We start from the raw sequence: 25,526 nt of genomic DNA on the forward strand, positions 1-25,526 counted from the left end.
AGTGATTGTCTTGAGGGATCTTGATGGGTTTTACAACACTTTACAGTAGAAGAGTTTTTAGGAATAATACTGATACACTCAATACCGTAGAGTATGTGTCTTGATGACATTGGTCTATAATCAATTAATTTTAAAACTTTATTCCTGGAGGCAGCCCTAAATTAAACCAGTCCATCAGTAACCAGATTGCATCTGGGAAGGAGGCAGCTGGATTGCATGTCTGGTTAGCGGTTAACAAGCCCTTCAGCTTCCTGGGGCTCTGATGGAGGGGGGCCATCAGAACAGAGCTTTGAATGAAAAAGAAAAACGTTTAAGTGTAAGTCTTGCATATGAAGGGAGGAATCTGGCTCTGTTCTTTGAGTCAAAACTCTATAGTTATGCTTTTATGTATGTATGTATTTATTGAAGTATAGTTGACTTACAATGTTGTGTTAGTTTCAGAGGTACAGCAAAGTGATTCAGTTATACATATATATACATATATACATTATATTCTTTTTCACATTCGTTTCCATTATAGGTTATTATAAGATACTGAGTATAGTTCCCTGTGCTATACAGTAGGTCCTTGTTGTTTATCCATTTTATATACAGTAGTATGTATATGTTAATTCCAAACTCCTAATTTATCCCTTTCCCCCACCCTTTTCCCCTTTGGTAACTATAAGTTTCTTTTATATGTGTGTGAGTCTCTTTATGTTTTGTAAATAAGTTCATTTCTACCATTTTTTTAAGATTCCCCATATCAGTGATATCATATGATATTTGTCTTTCTCTGTGTGATTTACTTCACTTAGTATGCTAATCCCTAGGTTCATCTATGTTGCTGCAAATGGCATTTCCTTCTTTTTTGTGGCTGAGTAGTATTCCATTGTATAAATATACCATATCATCTTTATCCATTCATCTGTCGATGGTGGTTCATAGATGCTTTAACTTAAATAACTGATCCTCTGCAATTTTGTGTCCTCATCTCTGATCTACTCATTCTAATAGATAAAGAGAGGATATGTTATACATAGTAGGCATAGTATACTGGTATATTTTTAGCAACTGGCTCCTCCCCCAAAATTTAAAAGCCCCCATTTTTAATGTTTACTGACTAATATAGTGTAAATACCCCCACAGTGACAAATTTCTAATGACAACGATGTTACTGTCCCTGGACTTGAGAAGACAGGGGTGGTGCTATGTCATTATATAGTATCTCCACTATAGATACAATAGATGTAAATAACATCAAGGATATAGATAATAATAAAATGTAATTTTTAATGATGGATACATTTAACAACTGGCTTGCAAATCCTTGAAAATTCAGCTATCAGCATTCAACCACTGATGTGAGTTGGCTCCAGCACACCAGTAGAATGGCTTATAGCATATTCAATTATATAATTACATTCTCAACAATGAAACAGGAATATTAATTGACTTACAAATAAATTTTAAAAATTGATTATAGATCAGTTATCAAGAAACATACTATAAGATATTTGATTTAATCAGTATTATTCTTAAAATCTCTGCTGTTTTTTTTTCACAACTCACACACACACACACACTGTATTTTATTTTTACAAGAGATAAACTGACACCAAGCACTGTAAATGGGTGACCACAACAGGAGCAACAATGACTGCAATTACCACACACGAAACCCACTCACAGTATGTCATCATATTGACATTCAGTCCAGGAATCCTCCACTGTAACAGCTCCTTTACTTTGCAGTGAAAATTGATTTGTCTATTTTTTGCCTCTGAGTCCTTGTGGGATTTTTTTTTTATTCAAACACAAAGTCACAAAAATTATAATCACCCTCATCAGTTCACTCAGTCCCATGTAATTAATTTTTTTTCATCTTGATCTTTTGTTAGCACTTTTATGAGTTCATCAGTTTTCCATTAGAGTTCTGAAAATGCTTATTCATTCAGTTCAGCAGTAGAGTCAGTTACCAGAAACCTGTACTTGTCAGAGTCTTTGCCATGAATTCCTTGAAGGTGAAACCCTTTTATAGGAACATTTTTGCAAAAGCATCAGAGTACACCCAGAACTGTCTGTAAATGACAAAAGACTTAAAAATGACCACGGTTAAAGATTTGATGAAAGTTCATAATATTGCAATTGACAAGGAAATTTAGTTATTTCTGAGATATGCATTTTAAAGTAATAACTAGAATTATGACTTATAACATTATACCAGAACATATAAGATTTTTAGAAATTTCATGTAATGTCTGAAACATTTATATTAATATATTTCCATACAAATAACCCAAAGAAAGTTTAGTATTAGTTGTTTTTTTTGTTTCTTTTTTTATACTGTAGGTTCTTATTCGTCATCAATTTTATACACATCAGTGTATACGTGTCAATCCCAATTGCCCAATTCAGCACACCGCCATCCCCACCCCACTGCGGCTTTCCCCCCTTGGTGTCCATACGTTTGTTCTCTACATCTGTGTCTCAAATTCTATCCTGCAAACTGGTTCATCTGCACCATTTTTCTAGGTTCCACATACATGCATTAATATAGGCTATTTGTTTTTCTCTTTCTGACTTACTTCACTCTGTATGACAGTCTCTAGATCCATCCACGTCTCAACAAATGACTCAATTTTGTTCTTTTTTATGGCGGAGTAATATTCCATTGTATATATGTACCACAACTTCTTTTTAGGTTGCTTCCATGACCTGGCTATTGTAAATAGTGCTGCAATGAACACTGGGGTGCATGTGCCTTTTTGAATTATGGTTTTCTCTGGATATATGCCCAGTAGTGGGATTGCTGGGTCATATGGTAGTTCTATTTTTAGTTTTTTAAGGAACCTCCATACTGTTCTCCATATTGGCTGTATCAATTTACATTCCCACCAACAGTGCAAGAGGGTTCCCTTTTCTCCACACCCTCTCTAGCATTTGTTGTTTGTAGATTTTCTGATGTTGCCCATTCTAACTGGTGTGAGGTGATACCTCATTGTAGTTTTCATTTGCATTTCTCTAATAATTAGTGATGTTGAGAAGCTTTTCATGTGCTTCTTGGCCATCTGTATGTCTTCTTTGGAGAAATGTCTATTTAGCTCTTCTGCCCATTTTTGGATTGGGTTGTTTGTTTCTTTAATATTGAGCTGCATGAGCTGTTTATATATATATATATATATATATATATATATATATATATATATATATATATATTTTTTTTTTTTTTTTTTTTTTGCGGTACGCGGGCCTCTCAGTGTTGTGGCCTCTCCTGTTAAGGAGCACAGGCTCCGGACGCGCAGGCTCAGCGGCCATGGCTCACGGGCCCAGCCGCTCCACGGCATGTGGGATCCTCCCGGACCGGGGCATGAACCCATGTCCCCTGCATCGGCAGGCAGACTCTCAACCACTGCGCCACCAGGGGAGCCCTGTTTATATATTTTGGAGATTAATCCTTTGTCCATTGATTCATTTGCGAATATTTTCTCCCATTCTGAGGGTTGTCTTTTCGTCTTGTTTATGGTTTCCTTTGCTGTGCAAAAGCTTTGAAGTTTCATTAGGTCCTGTTTGTTTCTTTTTGTTTTTATTTCCATTACTCTAGGACATGGATCAAAAAAAGATCTTGCTGTGATTTATGTCAAAGAGTGTTCTTCCTATGTTTTCCTATAAGAGTTTTATAGTGTCCGGTCTTCCATTTAGGTCTCAAGTCCATTTTGAGTTTATTTTTGTGTATGGTGTTAGGGAGTGTTCTAATGTCATTCTTTTACATGTAGCTGTCCAGTTTTCCCATAATGACTTATTGAAGAGACTGTCTTTTCTCCGTTGTATTCCTTGCCTCCTTTGTCATAGATTAGTTGACCATAGGTGCGTGGGTTTATCTCTGGGCTTTCTATCTTGTTCCATTGATCTATGTTTCTGTTTTTCTGCCAGTACCATATTCTCTTGATTACTGTAGCTTTGTATTAAAGTGTGAAGTCAGGGAGTCTGATTCCTCCAGTTCTGTTTTTTTCCCTCAAGACTGCTTTGGCTATTCGGGGTCTTTTGTGTCTCCATACAAATTTTAAGATGATTTGTTTTAGTTCCATAAAAATTGCCATTGGTAATTTGATAGGGATTGCATTGAATCTGTAGATTGCTTTGGGTAGTATAGTCATTTTCACAATATTGATTCTTCCAATCCAAGAACGTGGTTTATCTCTCCATCTGTTGGTATCATCTTTAATTTCTTTCATCAGTGTCTTATAGTTTTCTGCATACAGGTCTTTTGTTTCCCTAGGTAAGTTTATTCCTAGGTATTTTATTCTTTTTGTTGCAGTGGTAAATGGGAGGGTTTCCATAATTTCTCTTTCCCCTAGTGGCTACTAATCCACAGACCAAAATGTTGGTGCATTATATATTATAACTAAGTATCTTATACAGTTGCTAATAGCCTTTGGTAGGAGTACCTCTGCAAACAGTTGGTATAAATCTACTCACCAAGGTACAGAATTGCCTATAGTCAGGATAACTACCAGACATTTCCTAAATCGCCACCTGATCTCATAACATCAAACACATCCAAGTAGTTGCTTAGTAAACCTAATCTTTCTATGTATATTTAATTTTCCTATAATGATGCTCAATGGTAGAGTGGTTTCTTAATTTCATACATATATATAAAAGTTTGTTTCTTGACATAGCTCTGGCTATAACGTGGTTCAATGGCTGTTCTTGAAGTACAGCCATTGAATCTTTGCAGTTCTATTTTGATATTGATTTCTAGTCATGCTTTTAACTTGTCCAGGTGTAAGTGGTCATTGCTGAGGCCTTTATATAAAGCAAATTTGCTCTCACTGATACCTTCTTAAAAAAAAAGATTAATTGGCACTGTAGCACTAAACGTTGTCATTGGATTGTCTAAAATTTATGGAAGTTGTGGATAAGTCAAGTAGTAGACCAATGTCTTCAACTCCTTGATATCATGTACCAATGTAGCAACGTGCTCCAGAAGAGTCTATAGAATAACAGTAGCATTCATTCTGCTGTATATCCATGTATTCAATCTATAGCCATGTAGATTTTAGGTTATTGTGAGTAGAATGTAACCATATCGTGTAGAATCTTGGTTAGATAATTCTGCAGGGCATATTAAGTGGGTGGATGAGAGAGGAAACCAGCTGCTTTATGACAAGCTAAAGTGGGGTGGAATGCTACAGGGACACACAGAAGCACGATGCCTGGCTATACAGCAGGCTCTGTAATCATGAGAGGAAACAGCAACCGGCAGAAGAGTAAATAACCAGCAGTCAAGAGCATCGTGATTAAAAGGAGTACATAGGCTCTGACATTATAAGACTAAGCTCTAAACACCATCACTTTTTATAAATGTGGCTACAGTTATAACCCAAAAAGAGCTCTTTCAAACAATTTTTGGCTACATTCACTCCAAAAAACAACATAGAAGAAAGAAAAATATGATGATGAGGAAGCTAACGTGAGGAGTGACGGTCTTATTCATTACTGTAACATATTGGTGTAGAGCCTGGGTTCAGGCACTAGCCAGCATGGGTTTGAATGTGAGCTCTACCATCTTCCTACCTGTGTGACCCTAGACAAGTAACTTAACCTCTTTATGTCTCTCTTTCCTCATTTGTGAAATGATAATTAAAATGATATCATATCTCATAAAGATGTTGTGAGCATTAAATGAAATAATGCAAAGAAAGCCCTCGGCACTGTGCCCAGCACGATGAAAATGTTCTCATCGCCACTGCCTAGAAAATAGAGTGGCAAATAACATCCATAAATACTGGGACTGAGTGAATTCACATGGCCATCAAAGACATTTTCAACAATAACCATGAAACAGGGCATACATTCCTTCAGAGGGAGATGAAAGAAATTGTTACTGCAGCACAGAAGTGCTCTATTCTCATTGAGAAACTCTCAAAACATTCTTTTTTTTTTTTTTTTTTTTTTTTTTTGCGGTACGCGGGCCTCTCACTCTTGTGGCCTCTCCCATTGCGGAGCAGAGGCTCCGGACACGCAGGCTCAGCGTCCATGGCTCACGGGCCCAGCCGCTCCGCGGCATGTGGGATCTTCCCAGACCGGGGCACGAACCCGTGTCCCCTGCATCGGCAGGCGGACTCTCAACCACTGCGCCACCAGGGAAGCCCTCAAAACATTCTTGATAGAACTTCACAGAGGGTATGGCATTGGAAGTAATTCATAATCATAGAATTATAGATTTGGATAAGATTTTAAGGATTATTTAGTGCCCTCTGCTGTAATAGGAATGTCTGCTGTAATACCCAGGAACATGTAGCCTCTGGTTACATAGCCACAGAAAATGATCTCAATGTTACTTTTAGAGATGAAATAAATACATGATAGTACATAATGGCCATTAACAAATGAATACATTTAGCGGAACTGTCAGCCTCAACTCTACAGCTTAATTATTTTGTCACATATATTTTACAACTCAATTTTTGCCCATTCTTGGTAGTTTTACATAATACTCATGCACTGTTCTGTTAATCCTTTGTCGTGTCTGCACTCTAATTATACTTAGCATCCTGACTTACAAATAATTGGAAGATATTATTTTATGATTTAAAAAACAAACAACTATTTTTGACTGAAAATATCGGAATTTCTAGGAATACTGCTTTTTAATTGAGTTATAAATAAAGTTGGAAAATATATCGAGTTATATAGATCAATGTTGAGTAAACATACTATTATGCTAATTTCATGTAGCATTATTATATGTTAATCTTGGTAGAATAAATAATAAGTAGTATGGCCCTTGACATATACATACTACTATATATAAAATTGATAACTAATAAGAACCTACAGTAGAGCACAAGGAACTCTACTCAGTACTCTGTAATGACCTATATGGGAAAAGGATCTAAAGAAGAGTGGATATATGTACATACTGATTCACTTTGCTGTACAGCAAAAACTAACACAACATTGTAAATCGACTACACTCCAATAAAAGTTAATTTAAACAAAGTAGTATAGCCCTAATTAAACTATTAAATATTCATTCACAGAATTGCTGAAATCCTAGCCATGAGCACCATCCCCTCTGCTCTCAGTGTGCTGCATCTTTGGGCTCTGAATCCTGGCTCTTCCCAGAAAGAGCCTGCAGCCTTCTCAAGTCATGATTTTTTGCTTTCCCTCAAATCACGTCCTGCTGGGCATGGGTGTATTCTCTCTTGTGTTGTCATGCTCACCAGGAGAAACCCCAGCTCACATTAATTCCAATCCCTGCGTACTCTATTCCTTATCACAGGCAACTAAGCCAGGCTGAAGAAAAACACCCACCTTGCATGACTAGTTTCCTCTGAGTTTCATGACCACTATTATTATTTTTTTTATTTTTATTTTTTTGCGGTACGCGGGCCTCTCACTGCTGTGGCCTCTCACGTTGCGGAGCACAGGCTCCAGACGCGCAGGCTCAGCGGCCATGGCTCACCAGCCCAGCCACTCCGCGGCACGTGGGATCTTCCCTGACTGTTGCACGAACCCATGTTCCCTGCATCGGCAGGTAGACTCTCAACCACTGCGCCACCAGGGAAACCCATGACCACTATTTTTAAAATATTTTTATTGCGCTTCCCTGGTGGCACAGCCAATGCAGGGGACATGGGTTTGAGCCCTGGTCCAGGAATATCCCACATGCCGTGGAGCAACTAAGCCCGTGTGCCACAACTACTGACTGAGCCTGTGCTCTAGAGCCTGCGAACCACAACTACTGAGGCTGCGTGCCACAACTACTGAAGCCCATGCACCTAGAGCCCATGCTCCGCAACAAGAGAAGCCACCGCAATGAGAAGCCCATGCACTGCAACAAAGAATAGCCCCTGCTCGCCGCAATTAGAGAAAGCCTGTGCGCAGCAACAAAGACCCAATGCAGCAAAAAGTAAAATAAATAAACTGAAAAAACAAAAAAACATTTTTTATTGAAGTATATTTGATTTACAATATTGTGTTAGTTTCAGGTGTATAGCATAGTGATTCTTTTTTCTTTTTTTTTTTGCAGAGTATTTTCCATTATAGGTTATTACAAGATACTGGGTATAATTCCCTATGCTGTGCAATAAATCCTTTTTGCTTGTCTATCTTATCTACAGTAATTTGGATCTGTTAATCCTATACTCCTAATTTGTCCCTCCACCCCTCCTTCTCCCCTTTGGTAACCATAAGTTTGTTTTCTCTGTCTAGGAGTCTGTTTTTGTTTTGTATATAGATTTATTTGTATTATTTTTTAGATTCCACATATAAGTGATATCCTATAGTATTTGTCTTTCTCTGTCGGACTTATTTCACTAAGCACACTGTTCTCTAGGTCCATCCATGTTGATGCAAATGGCAATATTTCATTTTTTATGGCTGAGTAATATTCCACTGTGTGTGTGTATACATATAAACAAACATTCCACATGTTCTTAAGCTAATCCTCTGTTGATGGGCACTTGGGTAACTTCCATGTCTTGGTTATTGTGAATAATGCTTTTATGAACATTGGGTGCATGTTTCTTTTCGAATTAGAGTTTTCATTTTTCTGGTTATATACCCAGGAGATGGATTGCTGGATATTTGTAAACATTGTGACCAACAAAGAGTTAATATCCAAAATATGCAAACAGCTCATACAACTCACTGTCAAAAAAAACAAACAACCCAAACAAAAAATGGGAAGAAGACCTAAGTAGACATTTTCCCAAAGAAGACATAGACATGACTAACAGGCACATGAAAAGGTGTTCAACATCGCTAATTATTAGAAAAATGCAAATCAATACCACAGTGAGGTATCACACCTCACACCATTCAGAATGGCTATCATCAGAAAGTCTACAAATAGAGGACCTTCAAGATGGCAGAGGAGTAAGACATGGAGATCACCTAACTCCCCCCAAATACATCAAAAATACATCTACAAGTGGAACAACTCCTACAGAACACCTACTGAATGCTGGCAGAAGACCTTGGACTTCCCAAAAGCCGTGTGTGGCTGACAGGGTCTTGGTGCTCGAGCCGGGTGTCGAGTCTGAGCCTCTTGGGGGGAGAGCCGAGTTCAGGATATTGGACCACCAGAGACCACCTAGCCCCACATAATATCAAATGGCGAAAGCTCTCCCGGTGATCTCCATCTCAATGCTAAGACCCAGCTCCACTCAATGACCAGCAAGCTATAGTGCTAGACACCACATACCAAACAATTAATAACACAGGAACACAAGCCTACCCATTAGCAGAGAGGCTGCCTAAAATCATAATAAGTTCACAGACACCCCAAAACACACCACTGGATGTGGTCCTGCCCACGAGAACACAGTCACCAGTCCCAGCCACCAGGAAGCCTACACAACCCACTGTACCAACCTTACCCACTGGGGTCAGACACTAAAAACAGCAGGAACTATGTATCTGCAGCCTTCGAAAAGGAGACCCCAAACACAGTAAGTTAAGCAAAATGAGAAGACAGAGAAATAAACATCAGATGAAGGAGCAAGGTAAAAACCCACCAGACCAAAGAAATGAAGAGGAAATCGGAAGTCTACCTGAAAAAGAATTCAGAGTAATGATAGTAAAGATTATGCAAAATCTTGGATATAGAATGGATAAAATACAAGAAATGCTTAACAAGGACCCAGAAGAAATAAAGAGCAAACAAACAATGATGAACAACACAATAAATGAAATTAAAAATCTCTAGAAGGGATCAATAGCAGAATAACTGAGGCAGAAGAACGGTTAAGTGACCTGGAAGATAAAATAGTGGAAATAACTACCGCAGAGCAGAATAAAGAAAAAAAAAAAATGAAAAGAATTGAGGACAGTCTCAGAGACATCTGGGACAACATTAACTGCACCAACATTTGAATTATAGGGGTCCCAGAAGACAAAGAGAAAAAGAAAGGGACTGAGAAAATATTTGAAGAGATTATAGTTGAAAATTCCCTAATACGGGAAAAGAAATAGTCAATCAAGTCTAGGAAGCCCAGAGAGTCCCATATAGCATAAATCCAAGGAGAAACACATCAAGACACATATTAATCAAACTATCAAAAATTAAATACAAATAAAAAATATAAAAGCAGCAAGGGAAAAGTAAGAAATAACATACAGGGCTTCCCTGGTGGCGCAGTGGTTGAGAGTCCGCCTGCCGATGCAGGGGACACGGGTTCGTGCCCCGGTCCGGGAAGATCCCACATGCCGCGGAGCGGCTAGGCCCGTGAGCCATGGCCACTGAGCCTGCGCGTCCGGAGCCTGTGCTCCGCAACGGGAGAGGCCACAACATTGAGAGGCCCGCGTAACGCAAAAAAAAAAAAAAAAAAGAAATAACATACAAGGGAATCCACATAAGGTGAACAGCTGATTTCTCAGCAGAAACTCTGCAAGCCAGAAGGGAGTGGCAGGACGTATTTAAAGTGATGAAAGGAAAAAACCTACAACAAAGATTACTCTACCCAGCAAGGATCTCATTCAAGTTTGACGGAGAAATTAAAACCTTTACAGATAAGCAGAAGCTAAGAGAATTCAGCACCACAAAACCAGGTTTACAACAAATGCTAAAGGAACTTCTCTAGGCAGGAAACACAAGAGAAGGAAAAGACCTCCAATAACAAACCCAAAACAATTAAGAAAATGGTAGTAGAAACATACATATCCATAATTACCTGAAACATGAATGGATTAAATGCTCCATGCAAAAGACATAGACTAGCTGAATGGATTCAAAAACAAGACTTGTATATATGCTGTCTACAAGAGACCCACTTCAGACCTAGGGACACATACAGACTGAAAGTGAAGGGATTGAAAAAGATATTCCATGCAAATGGAAATCAAAAGAAAGCTGGAGTAGCCATTCTCATATCAGACAAAATAGACTTTAAAATAAAGACTATTACAAGAGACAAAGAAGGACACTACATAATGATCAAGGGATCAATCCAAGAAGAAGATATAACAATTGTAAATATTTATGCACCCAACATAGGAGCACCTCAATACATAAGGCAAATGCTAACAGCCATAAAAGGGGAAATCGACAGTAGCACAATCATAGTAGGGGACTTTAACACCCCTCTTTCACCAATGGGCAGATCATCAAAAAAGAAAATAAATATGGAAACACGAGCTTTAAATGATACATTAAACAAGATGGACTTAATTGATATTTATAGGACATTCCATCCAAAAGCAACAGAATACACTTTCTTCTCAAGTGCTGATGGAACATTCTACAGGATAGACCATACCTTGGGTCACAAATCAAGCCTTGATAAATTTAAGAAAATTGAAATCATATCAAGTATCTTTTCTATTCACAACACTATGGACTAGATATCAATTACAGGAAAAAGTCTGTAAAAAGTACAAACATATGGAGGCTACACAATACACTACTAAATAACCAAGAGATTACTGAAGAAATCAGAGAGGAAATCAAAAACTACCTAGAACAAATGACAATGAAAACACAATGACCCATAACCTAGGGGATGCACCAAAAGCAGTTCTAAGAGGGAAGTTTATAGCAATACAATCCTACCTCAAGAAACAAGAAATATCTCAAATAAACAACCTAACCTTACACCTAAAGCAATTAGAGAAAGAAGAACAAAAAACCCCCAAAGTTAGCAGAAGGAAAGAAATCATAAAGATCAGATCAGAAATAAATAAAAAAGAAATGAAGGAAATGATAGCAAAGATGAATAAAACTAAAAGCTGGTTCTTTAAGAAGATAAACGAAATTGATAAACCATTAGCCAGACTCATCAAGAAAAAAACGGAGAAGACTCAAAATCAACAGAATTAGAAATGAAAAAGGAGAATTAACAACTGACACTGCAGAAATACAAAGGATCATGAGAGATTACTACATGCAACTCTATGCCAATAAAATGGACAACCTGGAGGAAATGAACAAATTCTGAGAAAAGCACAACCTTCAGAGACTGAACCAGGAAGAAATAGAAAATATAAACAGACCAATCACAAGCACTGAAATTGAAACTGTGATTAAAAATCTTCCAACAAACAAAAGCCCAGGACCGGATGGCCTCACAGGCGAATTCTATCAAACATTCAGAGAACAGCTAACACCTAGCCTTCTCAAACTCTTCCAAAATATAGCAGAGAGAGGAACACTCCCAAACTCATTCTACGAGGTCACCATCACCCTGATACCAAAACCAGACAAAGATGTCACAAAGAAAGAAAACTACAGGCCAATATCACTGATGAACATAGATGCAAAAATCCTCAGCAAAATACTAGCAAACAGAATCCAACAGCTCATTTAAAGGATTATACACCATGATCAAGTGGGGTTTATCCCAGGAGTGCAACAATTCTTCAATATATGCAAATCAATAAGTGTGATAAACCATATTAACAAATTGAAGGAGAAACACCATATGATCCTCTCAGTAGATGCAGATAATGCTTTTGACAAAATTCAACACCCATTTAGGATAAAAACCCTCCAGAAAGTAGGCATAGAGGAAACTTACCTCAACATAATAAAGGCCATACATGACAAACCCACTTCCAACATTGTTCTCAATGGTGAAAAGCTGAAACCATTTCCAGTAAGATCAGGAACAAGCCAAGGTTGCCAACTCTCACCACTATTATTCAACATAGTTTTGGAAGTTTTAGCCACAGCAATCAGAGAAGAAAAAGAAATAAAAGGAATCCAAATTGGAAAAGAAGAAGTAAAACTCTCACTGTTTGCAGATAACATGATACTGTACATAGAGAATCCTAAAGATGCCACCAGAAAACTACTAGAGCTAATCAATGAATTTGATAAAGTAGCAGGATACAGAATTAATGCATAAAAATCTCTTGCATTCCTGTACACTAATAATGAAAAATCTGAAAGAGAAATTAAGGAAACACTCCCAGTTACCATTGCAACAATAAGAATAAAATACCTAGGAATGAACCTACCTAAGAAGACAAAATACCTATATGCAGAAAACTATAAGACACTGATGAAAGAAATTAAAGATGATACAAACAGGTGGAGAGATATACCATGTTCTTGGATTGGAAGAATCAACATTGTGAAAATGACTATACTACCCAAAGCAATCTACAGATTCAGTGCAATCCCTATCAAACTACCAATGACATTTTTCAGAGAACTAGAACAAAAAATCTCACAATTTGTATGGAAACACAAAAGACCCCAAATATCCAAAGCAATCTTGAGAAATAAAAAGGAGCTGGAGCTGGAGGAATCAGGCTCCCTGACTTCAGACTATACTACAATGCTACAGTAATCAAGACAGTATGGTACTGCCACAAAAACAGAAATAGATAAATGAAACAGGATAGAAAGCCCAGAGATAAATCCATGCACATATGGTCACCTTATTTTTGATAAAGGAGGCAAGAATATACAAGGGAGAAAAGACAGCCTCTTTAATAAGTGGTTCTTGGAAAACTGGACAGCTACATGTAAAAGAATGAAATTAGAAAATTCCCTAGCACCATACACAAAAATAAACTCAAGATGGATTAAAGACCTAAATGTAAGGCCGGACACTATAAAACTCTTAGAGGAAAACATAGGCAGAACACTCTATGACATAAATCACAGCAAGATCCTTTTTGTCCCACCTCCTAGAGAAATGGAAATAAAAATAAACAAATGGGATGTAATGAAAGTTAAAAGCTTTTGCACAGCAAAGGAAACCATAGACAAGAGGAAAAGACAACCCTCAGAATGGGAGAAAATATTTGCAAACGAAGCAACTGACAAAGGATTAATCTCCAAAATATACAAACAGCTCATGCAGCTCTATATCAAAATAACAAACGACACAATCCAAAAATGGGTAGAAGACCTAAACAGACATTTCTCCAAAGATATACAGATTGCAAACAAACACATGAGAGGATTCTCAACATCACTAATCATTAGAGAAATGCAAATCAAAGCTACAATGAGATATCATCTCACACCAGTCAGAATGGCCATCATCAAAAAATCTACAAATAATAAATGCTGGATAGGGTGTGGAGAAAAGGGAACCCTCTTGCACTGTTGGTGGGAATGTACATTGATACAGCCACTATGGAGAAGAGTATGGAGGTTCCTTAAAAAACTAAAAATAGAACTACCATACAACCCAGCCATCGCACTACTGGTCATATACCCTGAGAAATCCATAACTCAAAAAGAGTCATGTAGTACAATGTTCATTGCCGCCCTATTTACAATAGCCAGGACATGGAACCAATCTAAATGTCTATCGACAGATGAGTGGATAAAGAAGATGTGACATATATACAATGTAATATTACTCAGTCATAAAAAGAAACGAAATTGAGTTATTTGTAGTGAGGTGGATGGACCTAGAGACTGTCATACAGAGTGAAGTAAGTCAGAAAGAGAAGAACAAATACCATATGCTAACACATATATATAGAATTAAAAAGAAAAAAACTTGGTTTTGAAGAACCTAGGGGCAGGACAGGAACAAAGACATAAAGACGTAGAGAATGGACTTGAGGACATGGGGAGGGGGAAGGGTAAGCTGGGACAAAGTGAGAGAGTGGCATGGACATATATACACTACCAAATGTAAAATAGATAGCTAATGGGAAGCAGCTGCATAGCACAGGGAGATCAGCTTGGTGCTTTGTGTCCCCCTAGAGGGGTTGGATAGGGAAGGTCAGAGGGAGAGGCAAGAGAGAGGAGATATGGGGATATATGTACACATATAGCTGGTTCACTTTTTTATATAGCAGAAACTAACACACCATTGTAAAACAATTATACTCCAAAAAGATGTTAAAAAAAAGTCTACAAATAATAAATGCTGGAAAGGATGTGGAGAAAACAGAACCCTAGTACACCAATTTAGACTGAGATAGATAGATAGATAGATAGATAATTCGTTTGATTTATATTGGTGGGAATGTACATTGGTGTAGCCAATATGGAAGACAGTATTGAGGTTCCTTCAAAAACTAAAAATAGAATTATCATATGATCCAGTAATTGCACTCCTGACCACTAATTTTAAATAGGCCTATGGCACTGGGCACTATCCCCACTCATCCACTCAAGACATCAGTACAGCAATTGCCTCTTTCCTGTTTCTCCAGTTATGCCTTTCTACTCTGTCACTTCCACTGACATGCTAACATGCTGTTCTTTTTGCTTTTAAATACTCAAGCAAACCTTGACCTGACTGAGTGCTCGACTTCCTACCTATTTCTCTGCCCCCCGTTACGGCACAACTCCCAGAGAAGAGTTGACTACACTCACTGTCTATACTTTCTCTCAGCCAATTATATTTTGAACACCTCCAGTTTAGGTGTGGTCCCCACTAATCTATCAAAAATGGGTCTTGTCAAGGTTTCCAATGATTTTCTCCTTGCTAACTTCAATAGTTCGTTCACATTCCTCATTTGTTAATCGATCGTATCAGCAATATTTGACACAGTTGCCACTCTCTTTACTGGAATACTTTCACTTGACTCCTGGAACCCTTTTCTTATCCATTTCCTCACCATCTCTGTGGTTGGAACTTCTGCAGAGTGCCCCAGAATCCCTTCCTCAGAGTTTCTTCCTCTATCTAAATCATCATTTAGATGGTCATGCTGAGGACCATGGCTATAAATACCATCTATACTCTGAGGACTAAATGTATATCTTTACCCAGCACTCTTCCCTGAACTCCACTCTTTCAAATCCAAACTACGTCTTCTCCATTTCAGTGATTAAATTTTCAAATGGAATGTGCTGAAAATGGAAATTCTCCAATCCCCCCAAACTTCCTCCTTGGCAGTTCCCCATCTCAGTCTTTGACAACTCCAACCTTCTAGCTTTGATCAGAAATATTGGGGTCAGGGAATTCCCTGGCGGTCCAGTGGTTAAGACTCCATACTTCCACTGCAGGGGGCATGGATTCGATCCCTGGTCAGGGAACTAAGATCCCACATGCCGCAAGGCGTGGCCAAAATATAAATATATATATATGTATATATACCCTATACACATACATATATGTCAGAGTCATCCATGGTTCTTTACTTTCTCTAACAGGTCACATGTAACCTATCAGCAAATCCTGTCTTCTGTCCCTTCAAAGTGTATCCAGAGTCTAATTACTTTTTAAAAAAATTTTTTATTTTGTATTGGAGTAGAGTTTATTTATTTTTAATATTTATTTATTTACCTATTTCTGGCTGCGTTAGGTCTTCATTGCTGTGTGTGGGCTTTCTCTAGTTGCGGCAAGCGGGGGCTGCTCTTCGTTGCGGGGCACAGGCTCTAGGCACGCGGGCTTAGGTAGTTGCAGTGCGCGGGCCTCTCATTGTGGTGATTTTTCTTGTTGCGGAGCACGGGCTCTAGGCACATGGGCTTCAGTCGTCGTGGCGCGTGGGCTCTAGAGCACAGGCTCAGTAGTTGTGGCGCACGGACTTAGTTGCTCTGCGGCATGTGAGATCTTCCCGGACCAGGGCTTGAACCCGTTGTCTTCTGCATTGGCAGGCAGATTCTTAACCACTGCGCCACCAGGGAAGCCCCAGAGTTTAATTACTTTTTGCCACTCTTGCACTACCACCCCTGGCCAGACAACCACCGTCTTTCATTTAAATTATTGCAAGTTGCTAACTGTTCTCTCTGCTTCTACTCTTGCCCCCATCTACTCATCTATGCTCAATGTATTAGCTAGAATGATTCTTCAATAATAAGTCATACTATGTGTCTCCTCTGCTCAAAATCATCCAGTTGTTTAGTATCTCACTCAGGATAAAACCCACGAGTCTTAGGGTGGCTCTGAGTGTCTCCCCTATTTCCACTCTGATCTCACTGTTAACTACTCTCCCTCTTGGTAAAGCATGTTCTACCTCAAACTTGCTCTTTCTTCTGCCTAGAACTATCCCACCTGCCTTCTTCCCTCTCTTCTTTCAAATCTCTGTTCAAATATTCCCTGAAATCAGGCCATTTCCCCGATCATCCTATAAATATAAAAATGTGGACTCCCCTTATTTTGCTACCGTAAGAGCCTTATTCCTGTTATTTACATTATTTCAGTGTTTTCCTTAGAACTCACAACACTGGCTTATTATCAATTTATTGGTTGCTATGTGAGCCCCCCGAACAAAAAACTTAAATTGCGATAGATAGATACTAGTTTTATTTACTGCTGAATCACTAGCGCTTTACAATAATGTGTGAAATCTGACACTAACTAATTTTGTGGATGAATTAATTAAGCAAGTCATTACTTACTGCATTTGTACTCTATGCTATTGATGATATTCTGTAAAACTATGTGCAAAACGATGATTTATATAGACTTACATTTTTTCCATTAATTTCCATTATGCTTTCAGAAACATGTTTCCCTGGGGAGTAAAATGACCTTAAACACACTTAAGGGGTCTAACGTTTATCTCTCAGAGCATTTTCTCTTTGTAAGCCTGCAACCTAGCCACATTCATTTCTCCTACACAACTTCCATTAAGGAGGTGTTAAAATATCCAGGTGACTCTCTAAGTATTTATTAACAACACTCCACATAGTCAATTTTGAGATGGAAGGAAATGCTTGCTAATTCTAGGGCACTCCTGAAGTCCTGGCCATGTGCAGTAACAGAAAGGTGGATATTTTCTTTTTATTAGAACGTAATGTACTGTATATTTGTGATTTGCATTTTGACATTATTGCCACTTAAAAATATGCTTAAATAATCGTATTACTTGTACATATTAGTACCCAAATTAGAAAAAAAATTATATAACTGATTTCACAAAGAAATATTTTTATTTCCAGGTTTTTTTTCTTTCCACTTTTTGCCCGTGCAATCAGAATTTTAAAAGATGAGGTGACAAAAGTTACCAGTCCTAAAATATTTGCTTACAGTATCTTTTCATATTGTACTTTGTGTGTATGTATATAAATAAATGTATATGTGTATGTGTGCATTATGCAGTTTTTCACACTTCTATTGTTACATTGCTACATTGTATCATAAATGATATGTATATTACATACCATATATATTTATATCTTTGCCACATACTGTGAGCCTCAAAATAAAGTATGGGACTTATTTTCTTATTCATTTCTGCATTTCCAAAACCTAGTTCTGTGTCTGACATGTAGTAGCTGGTCAATAAATGTTGCAATTGATCTTTAGTGCTATGTATTGCACTAAGCCAGCTTTTTACAAACTGTTATAGGAATTATACTAATTCTGCAATATCTGAATGGTATTCTAGGGTTTCACATATGGAACACTCTGAATATTAAACCCTTCTTGAAATGCTCTACTGATGATAGCATAATTAATCTAAGAAATTAAAATTACAAAAACATGTAATTCTTTTTAACATTGTTTAAGATATTACCAAACTAATTTTCCCAGTGTTTTTTTTTTATATCTCTCCCCCTGATTTCTCAAATACCCCAATTTTAGAATTAGACTGCCTTAAGATAAATACAAAGTGACTGTTGTACTATTTGTCTTAAGCCTAGGTTGAGAATGACATGAATCCACTTTACATGCCAAGTTCAACTCAGGATACAGATACAACTCTTTCCTGAGAGCTTGCAATATCACACAGCAGATAGATTGTATATATGAAAAAAATAGAGTTTTGCTTAAATGTATAAAGAACTTATATGATGCAAACAATGTCAATGGTTATCTTGTCAGCTAAATACTCAGGGGGAGCTTGAAAATGAAATGGTCCTTAAATTGCTATTTTAATAATAATCTCAGTGGAAAAATAATTATTAATCACTCTTTCTGATTAATCCTATGGTTGTAAATAGGAAGACTCAATATTAGAAAGATGCCGGATCTTTCTGGATTAATTCATACTTAGGTTAATCTGAAATAAAGAAAAATAAATCAATAGTGTTTTTGAATTAGAGACTTATTTTAGAGTTTATATGAGAATCAAGTCTGCAAGAATAATTAGGGGAATTCTGTTAAAGAGAAGCAGTGAAGGAGGGCTAGCTTTATAAGCTATTAAAACATATGATGAAGTCTGAGTAATTAAAACAGTAGGGAATGGATACAAAGAAACAGGACAGCAATATACCCAAATACATGTGGAAAAATTGTGTACATAGAAAGCGGTGTGAATGCAATTAGCAAAGTAGAAAAAATTAAGTTGTCTCTGTCTCACCCCTTACACAGGCAAAATTCCAAAGAGATCAAAGGTTGAAATGTACTAACGTGGTAGTCAGTGCAGTAGTGACTGTAATTTTATAGACAGAGGGAAAATGGATATGAAGTCATTCAAAGCAAAAATCAACAGAAACTTGTAGGTGAAGACAAATGTTTTATTTGGAGGAGGATGGAGAACGTGGTATCATAACTGGTTTGAGTTGGGATGAAATAATGCGTTTTGAGGCAATAGAAACCTGGGGATGTCCTATGTACAACATGGAAATTGTGTTTGAGGCTAAGAAATGTTTATATTCATCTGCACAGAGAAGTCTTAGATATTATGTGGTTATTTAGAGAAAAGAGCTAAGATGCGAAGAATGAACTTTTGGTCATATCCACTGAAAAGACGTGAAAGAAAGAAAGAGAGTAGTGAGATGCTAACTCGGACATAACGGTCGTTTAAAGAATGTACAGGTGACCAGCAGCATCAAATGTTGCAAAGAGGTCACCATATGTGCAGAGTGGGACAAGAGGTGCAAAGGTGGCAAAATAAGGAACGCAAGGAGATGGTGCTTCTATTTTTAACCCACAGTTTTTCTGTTTTTCACACTCTTTCAATCATCTTCAATTTCCCTTTCAAAAAAAGTGTTTACCTGATATTTAAAAGGAGATTAGTTATAGGGATCTCTTATTGTATTTTGCTAAGTACCATTTCCAAAATGCTTCTCTTATCAATGATAAATATTACATAATTATATCACCCTATACTCTAGCTAAAATAGAAATTTCACCGATGAGGAAATACATAGATAGAACAGTTTATTTCAGGAGGTGAAGAAATGTTATACAGGGATCTATTAAGGATCAGTTCTGGCAGGAGTATTATTCAGTATGTTCTAAATAATATGAAAGAGAGAGTGTAGAGTGAAATTTTCAACTCTGAAATGCCAAAGATTGTACAATATTATGAAGGAGGTAAAGTAATATCAAAATTCACTCAGGTGATCCCACTTCGGTGGGCTTTCAGAATGCCGTGCCCTAGTTCCTTAGTCTTTCCCAGATGACAAGATCATCTTGCTTCAATTTCCAAACGCATTAAAAATATGAGAAAATATAACCAGATGGTATAACTTAGATCTTAATAAAACATGTCTATGAAAGCATGGGGCTCTGCACTTACAGAAATGTGCAAGGAAATTTAATTTAGTAAAATATGTAAATTAAAAAACTCTGTATGCCTTCCCTCCAGTACATAATCCTTCTTTGTGTTATTACTTGTGATGGTTTTATCTCCTTTCTAATGTGAAAGCTTCATGGAGGCAGGGGCCGTGTCTTATTTCTATATTTGTATTCATCTTTCTATATTGTTAGGGGCTGTGCTGTTTTATGTATTATCGTATTTATTGCATGCTCCAGTGCTATCAGCTGGGCTGGGTTTTATTATTATTATTATTTTATTTACATTTTACCAGTGAGGAAGAGAACTAAGTAACTTGCTCTAGATCAGACATAACTCTTTGACTCCAAAGGGCAAATTTTTAGCCACCTTATGGTGTTGCCCCAGTACCTGAGCTGTATTAGTGCCCTTGATATAGATACGGTTTATGCAGAAAAAAGGAGTTTAAGATGGTAAAGGGTCCCAGAGCCAAGTTATGGCAAAAATAAACCACAGATATTCAATGTGGAGCCAAGAAGAAGAGATATTGAGCAATATTTTAAGGCTCTGATATCACAGGTGGATGATGTTAATTATGCTTAAATGTTATTTTTTGCTATTTTTATTTGAATCCTAAAAGAGAACTTAGAACCAGGTATGGTAGACATAACACATTTTAATTCAATAGAGAGCATTGTTGAATAACTGGCATAGTGAAACACCTGATGTGATCAGTCCTTACTGCTGGTGATCAGGCAGAGGGCAGGTGATTAGTTGTCATGGATGCTGTTGAAAAAAGTCTTAAAGTGGTGAGCTGGATTCTTCCAAGGGTTGTAAACATATAGAATTTGGTTTAATGCTCAACATATATCATATTGAACCTAAGGATTTACACTGACTTGAGAAAAGTCAAATATGTAGAGCAGGAATGTCAACTCTTCTTATTCCCTAGGATCAATCTAGATGTAAACCTCTGATTTACTTAGAGCCGTGGTATTTATATGTACATTTTTGGAGGCAGATTTAATTGCAGTTGTAAATTTGCTAAAATGCTAAATGCTTTTGATGGCATCCAACCATGTACTATTTTGGCATAATTATAATTAATATAATTAGTATTATTCTACCTATAAATATGAATGAGTGCGCTATTTAAAATAGCGTAATACTACAAATCTTCTTCCTTTCCAACTTTATATCATATTTTATGTGTGCTTTCTTATTATAGATAATAGTTACGTAAAAGTTACATAATCTTGTGGAACGTGAGAAGATGGTCATTTGACCCTAGATGTCATGAATAAACTGGGTCATGGAAACTACGTGTACGTAATTTTTAATGGAATTTTGCATAATACGCGAAGACATTTTCATGTAAATTATTTTAGTAGTCATCAGACTTTACGATTTAGAAGGAATTAGGTGACATAAAGATAATTTTTGATAGGGAGCCAAGAGAGACTCTTAAATTGTACAATATCAAATTCTATAAAGAAGCACACTTAAATATCTATTATTTGTTATTGAGAGGATTGAAAAATATTGGTCATATTACCATACTTTATTGATTCAGTCAATTAAGCCTAGATACTTATATCTAGATATATGTCTCTAGATATAATGAGATCAGATAGACAGATGGATAGATAGATACATGGATGTATAGATAGATAGATAAAACATTTACTTTTATGTTTTATCCCTATCGCATGATTATCTGGAACCTATTCTGCTTTGACCTCAGATGTTTAATTCAAGAAGCAGAAATAGAATCTTACTTTGCTTTAGGAATTGCAAAACAAAACCAGTAGGTGCCTGAGGTTGAGTACTTGAAATCATCATCATTTTAAGGCAGTGTCTTGTCTGTCTTAGACCTCGTTCCTTCCATTTTCTGGCAGCTGACACTCATTTACTCTCAATGAGTGAATAAGTAGTCGGCGAGTGCCCGTGATGTCAAGGAGCTGTCATCATCTCCATGGAGTTCGTCCAGTTAGGCAGGGCAGAAATTAAATGCGATCATGCTGACAACCCTATCTGCTCTTTTGGGCAGCCATGAGCTATACAGCAAAGCAAGTTTGTACCAAGGCTAAGGTCAGCCTTCTTACACTCTTATGAAGAACTCACAGTTAAATGCATAGTACTATTCACGTTCTTCCTTTAAGAAAGGAGATGAAGGTATATTTTTTCCTACTAACTCAAAAGGTTTCTAAGATTACTGTTAGTATTAGTTGGTCAGAAAGCCCTACAGGGAAAAAGAAAAAATAGTATAGAAACATCGATAATCTGTCATGTTTTGAGCTAATCTCAAATATACATTAGGTCAGATTTTAACTGCAGAAGTATTTCCCAAGGTTCAGTCTTCAATATGATTCTGGATTTATCTCAATCAAATATTAATTACGTCCCATGAATCCGATGATTGCCTCTGTCCTTGGACTCCCAGCACCACCTGAGCTCCTTTTCTTGGTGTTACTTTCACCTGCGTTGATGGGCCCTTAGCAGGCATTACCCAAATTCAGCAAGTCTAAAAGCAGATGAATCCCCTGTCTTCTCCAATCGCCTGTTGCATTGGTATTTTGTCACGAGTTTCTTACCAAACATAAAACTTTACTTTTTATACCTCCAAAATCTTATCAGTTAACAGATTCTTTTCTTTTGTCCTTTATAGTTTCCTTTGCCTTCAGTTCCATTATTTGATTTAATAATATTTATTATTTTCTTCATTTTATAAGAGTGACATGTTCATTTAAAGAAAATAGAAAATGCAGAAACATTTAAAGAACATAGAAATCCCTTGAGATATCATCCAGATTTAAGCGTTATTAATATTTTGAGTTACACTTCACGTTCTCCATCTTTCACTGTTAAACTAAAAAAATAATCATCTGTATCATCCAGTATTTCTCAGTCATTTCAGCAGTATTTGCTCCTTCCTGCCCCACACTATCAGTACCGCTTAAATGCCCCATACAGTTTGTTGGAGGTATTGAGGCAAATATCTTGTTCCCTTTGCCAGACTTAAAACTCTTTAAGGCCAAAGCACATGCTTATATGTTTCTTTGTAGAAAACAGATCACGTACAGTATATAATGTTAATTCACTATTTGTGGAATGAACGCACTTAGTGATACAGATCCATTTGAGTTAACTGTGAATAAGAGAGTTTAATTCGCTTCTCTAGAAGGAAAATATGTGCGAGGAAGCTGGTCAAGAGAAAATAAAATTTTTCAGAGATAATAATGGCAATACAGATTACTGCTTCAGTGAAGCACATTCTTTTGTATAAAATAAAGCCATTGTTGGGTACACAACTGCATGGAGTCATGAGGTGATATATTTATCCTCTTATCCCTCTCTCACAGAATATGCTATTCAAAATGATTGATGTAAGTATAACAAATTGTCTTTTTGTGCTATGAAAATTTTCACCACTTACTTTCATTTGTCCCCCAAGGATTCCCACTAACCAATCAGGTCTTTTTAAAGGCCTTCAGTGTAAATTATTGCTTTCTTCCATTTTATTTAAATGTGTTCCCTTCCTACCTCTTCTTTTTCTTAAAAGTAAGTCTTCCATTATTTTTTCTATTGATGATCTTGGATATTAAATTTTTACTGTCGCAACAGCCAGTAATATGTATACTTTAAAACTTTCTCCTAAAATGGTTAGATTGCATCCAGGTTTTTGCACAGATAATTAAAATTATTTCTTCTTCGGAGATTTTTTGAAAGTAAAAAAATTAAGAGATTGGAAAGGCCTGGAACATGGGCAGCATCCATGTAGTTTTCAAGACTTGACAGGGCAGAAAAAAAATGTAAGTGTAAGAGGTATGGTAACTTTGTGGGTACCTAAATACAAAAACTGCCTTTGTCTGTTTCCTGTGCGTATTCCTGTGTACAAGTTTGGAGTGAGGGGAGGTAATGCTAAAAGTGTAGCATGAATCAAAAGATTCGATTATAACATATTCTAGGTAGATATTGTCAGTTTCAGAAAAAAAGACAAACAACCCCAGTAAATTTAGTATTAGTAAAAGTAGTTAACCTGATTGTGATTTCCTGTTATTATCTCACAATGCATCAATATTTTAAATCCCATTCTTGAGACCTGATTATCTTCCTCTTAATTAGCATCTCCTTCCAAAATAATCTTGATTTATACTTGTACAAATCTAGACCCTAAAAGGTTTCAGTTGTTTTCAATACATGGTTAGTTCTGTTCAACAGATAGTCTGGTCTCTGAACGTATTAAGTCAAGTAGTTCTTCTAGATTTGGAAATGGTGCTAGTCATTTGTGAGCACATTAGCATATAAACCTATTTTGAATTAGAATATGTTCTGAAAATGTTCTATCCCCAGAGTAATTGTATTCTTGTCTTGAGCCTCGGGTGCCCCAGTGCTGTTTACACATTAGTCAGTCTCCTATATGTTTAAGAAGAAAGTATATTAATGCAAATAAGAAAGTCCCAACCTGTGGGATTGGAGTCAGGAATTTAAAACAAGCTAAAAGAGCATAAAAAATGGTAGCCGCATTGCCCGTAAATTTTTTAATGATTTTAAGGATCATTCAGATGATACTTGTGAATCTATAAGCAAAGCCATTTATGTATTTTGCTTTAAAAGTTAGTAAACCACTAGAGTATTAATTGGAAAATATTTTATTTTATTCTGTCTGTAGAAATGTGGTGAAGGGAGAAAACTACCTAGTATTTCTTAAAATTTGCTGCCCATTCATAGGTAAAAATAATTGAGACCTAACAGCAGAAATACTTGAGGTGAAAAAAAGCAGATTCATGGTTACTGAAATAGGAATCTTATGGTGCTACAATTTTACAGTCTTTATATAATGGACATTTCTTTATATATTTAAGATAAACTCTTTAAAAGTAGAATGTTCTCTTTTGTTTTCTATATCTCCCTTCAATGAGAAGAACCATTGTTAAAACTGCAAAGGAAATACATAAATTGTACCTTTTGGTAAAAGTCTAGGAGAGTTCTACATAGGAGTAATGCTTCTCATATGCATTGTGCCTTCAGTACACCCCATGCTCAAGCAGCTGGCCTAGCCTGGAACATCAGGGCACCTGCATTGTCCTCAGGCCAAACAGAAAGGTTTTTTTTTTTTTTTGCAAAATTACCTTTCAGACCTTTCAATCTGAGGAGGATTTGTTTAAACTTCCCTGTTCCCTGCTCATATGTACATAAAGTACAGAAAAGATTATTCTTACTCATAGGTG

The 25,526-nt window shown here is 36.8% G+C and overlaps 1 protein-coding gene across 1 annotated transcript in view; it reads left to right on the forward strand.

Moving 5' to 3' along the window:
• The window catches only part of CNTNAP2 (contactin associated protein 2), a 2,069,520-nt gene that overhangs the window by 430,147 nt on the left and 1,613,847 nt on the right, over positions 1–25,526 (forward strand). The gene's annotated exons all lie outside the window — the stretch shown is intronic.

The sequence above is a fragment of the Phocoena phocoena genome, chromosome 9 (genome assembly GCF_963924675.1).
Source record: "Phocoena phocoena chromosome 9, mPhoPho1.1, whole genome shotgun sequence".
NCBI classification, from domain to species: domain Eukaryota; kingdom Metazoa; phylum Chordata; class Mammalia; order Artiodactyla; family Phocoenidae; genus Phocoena; species Phocoena phocoena.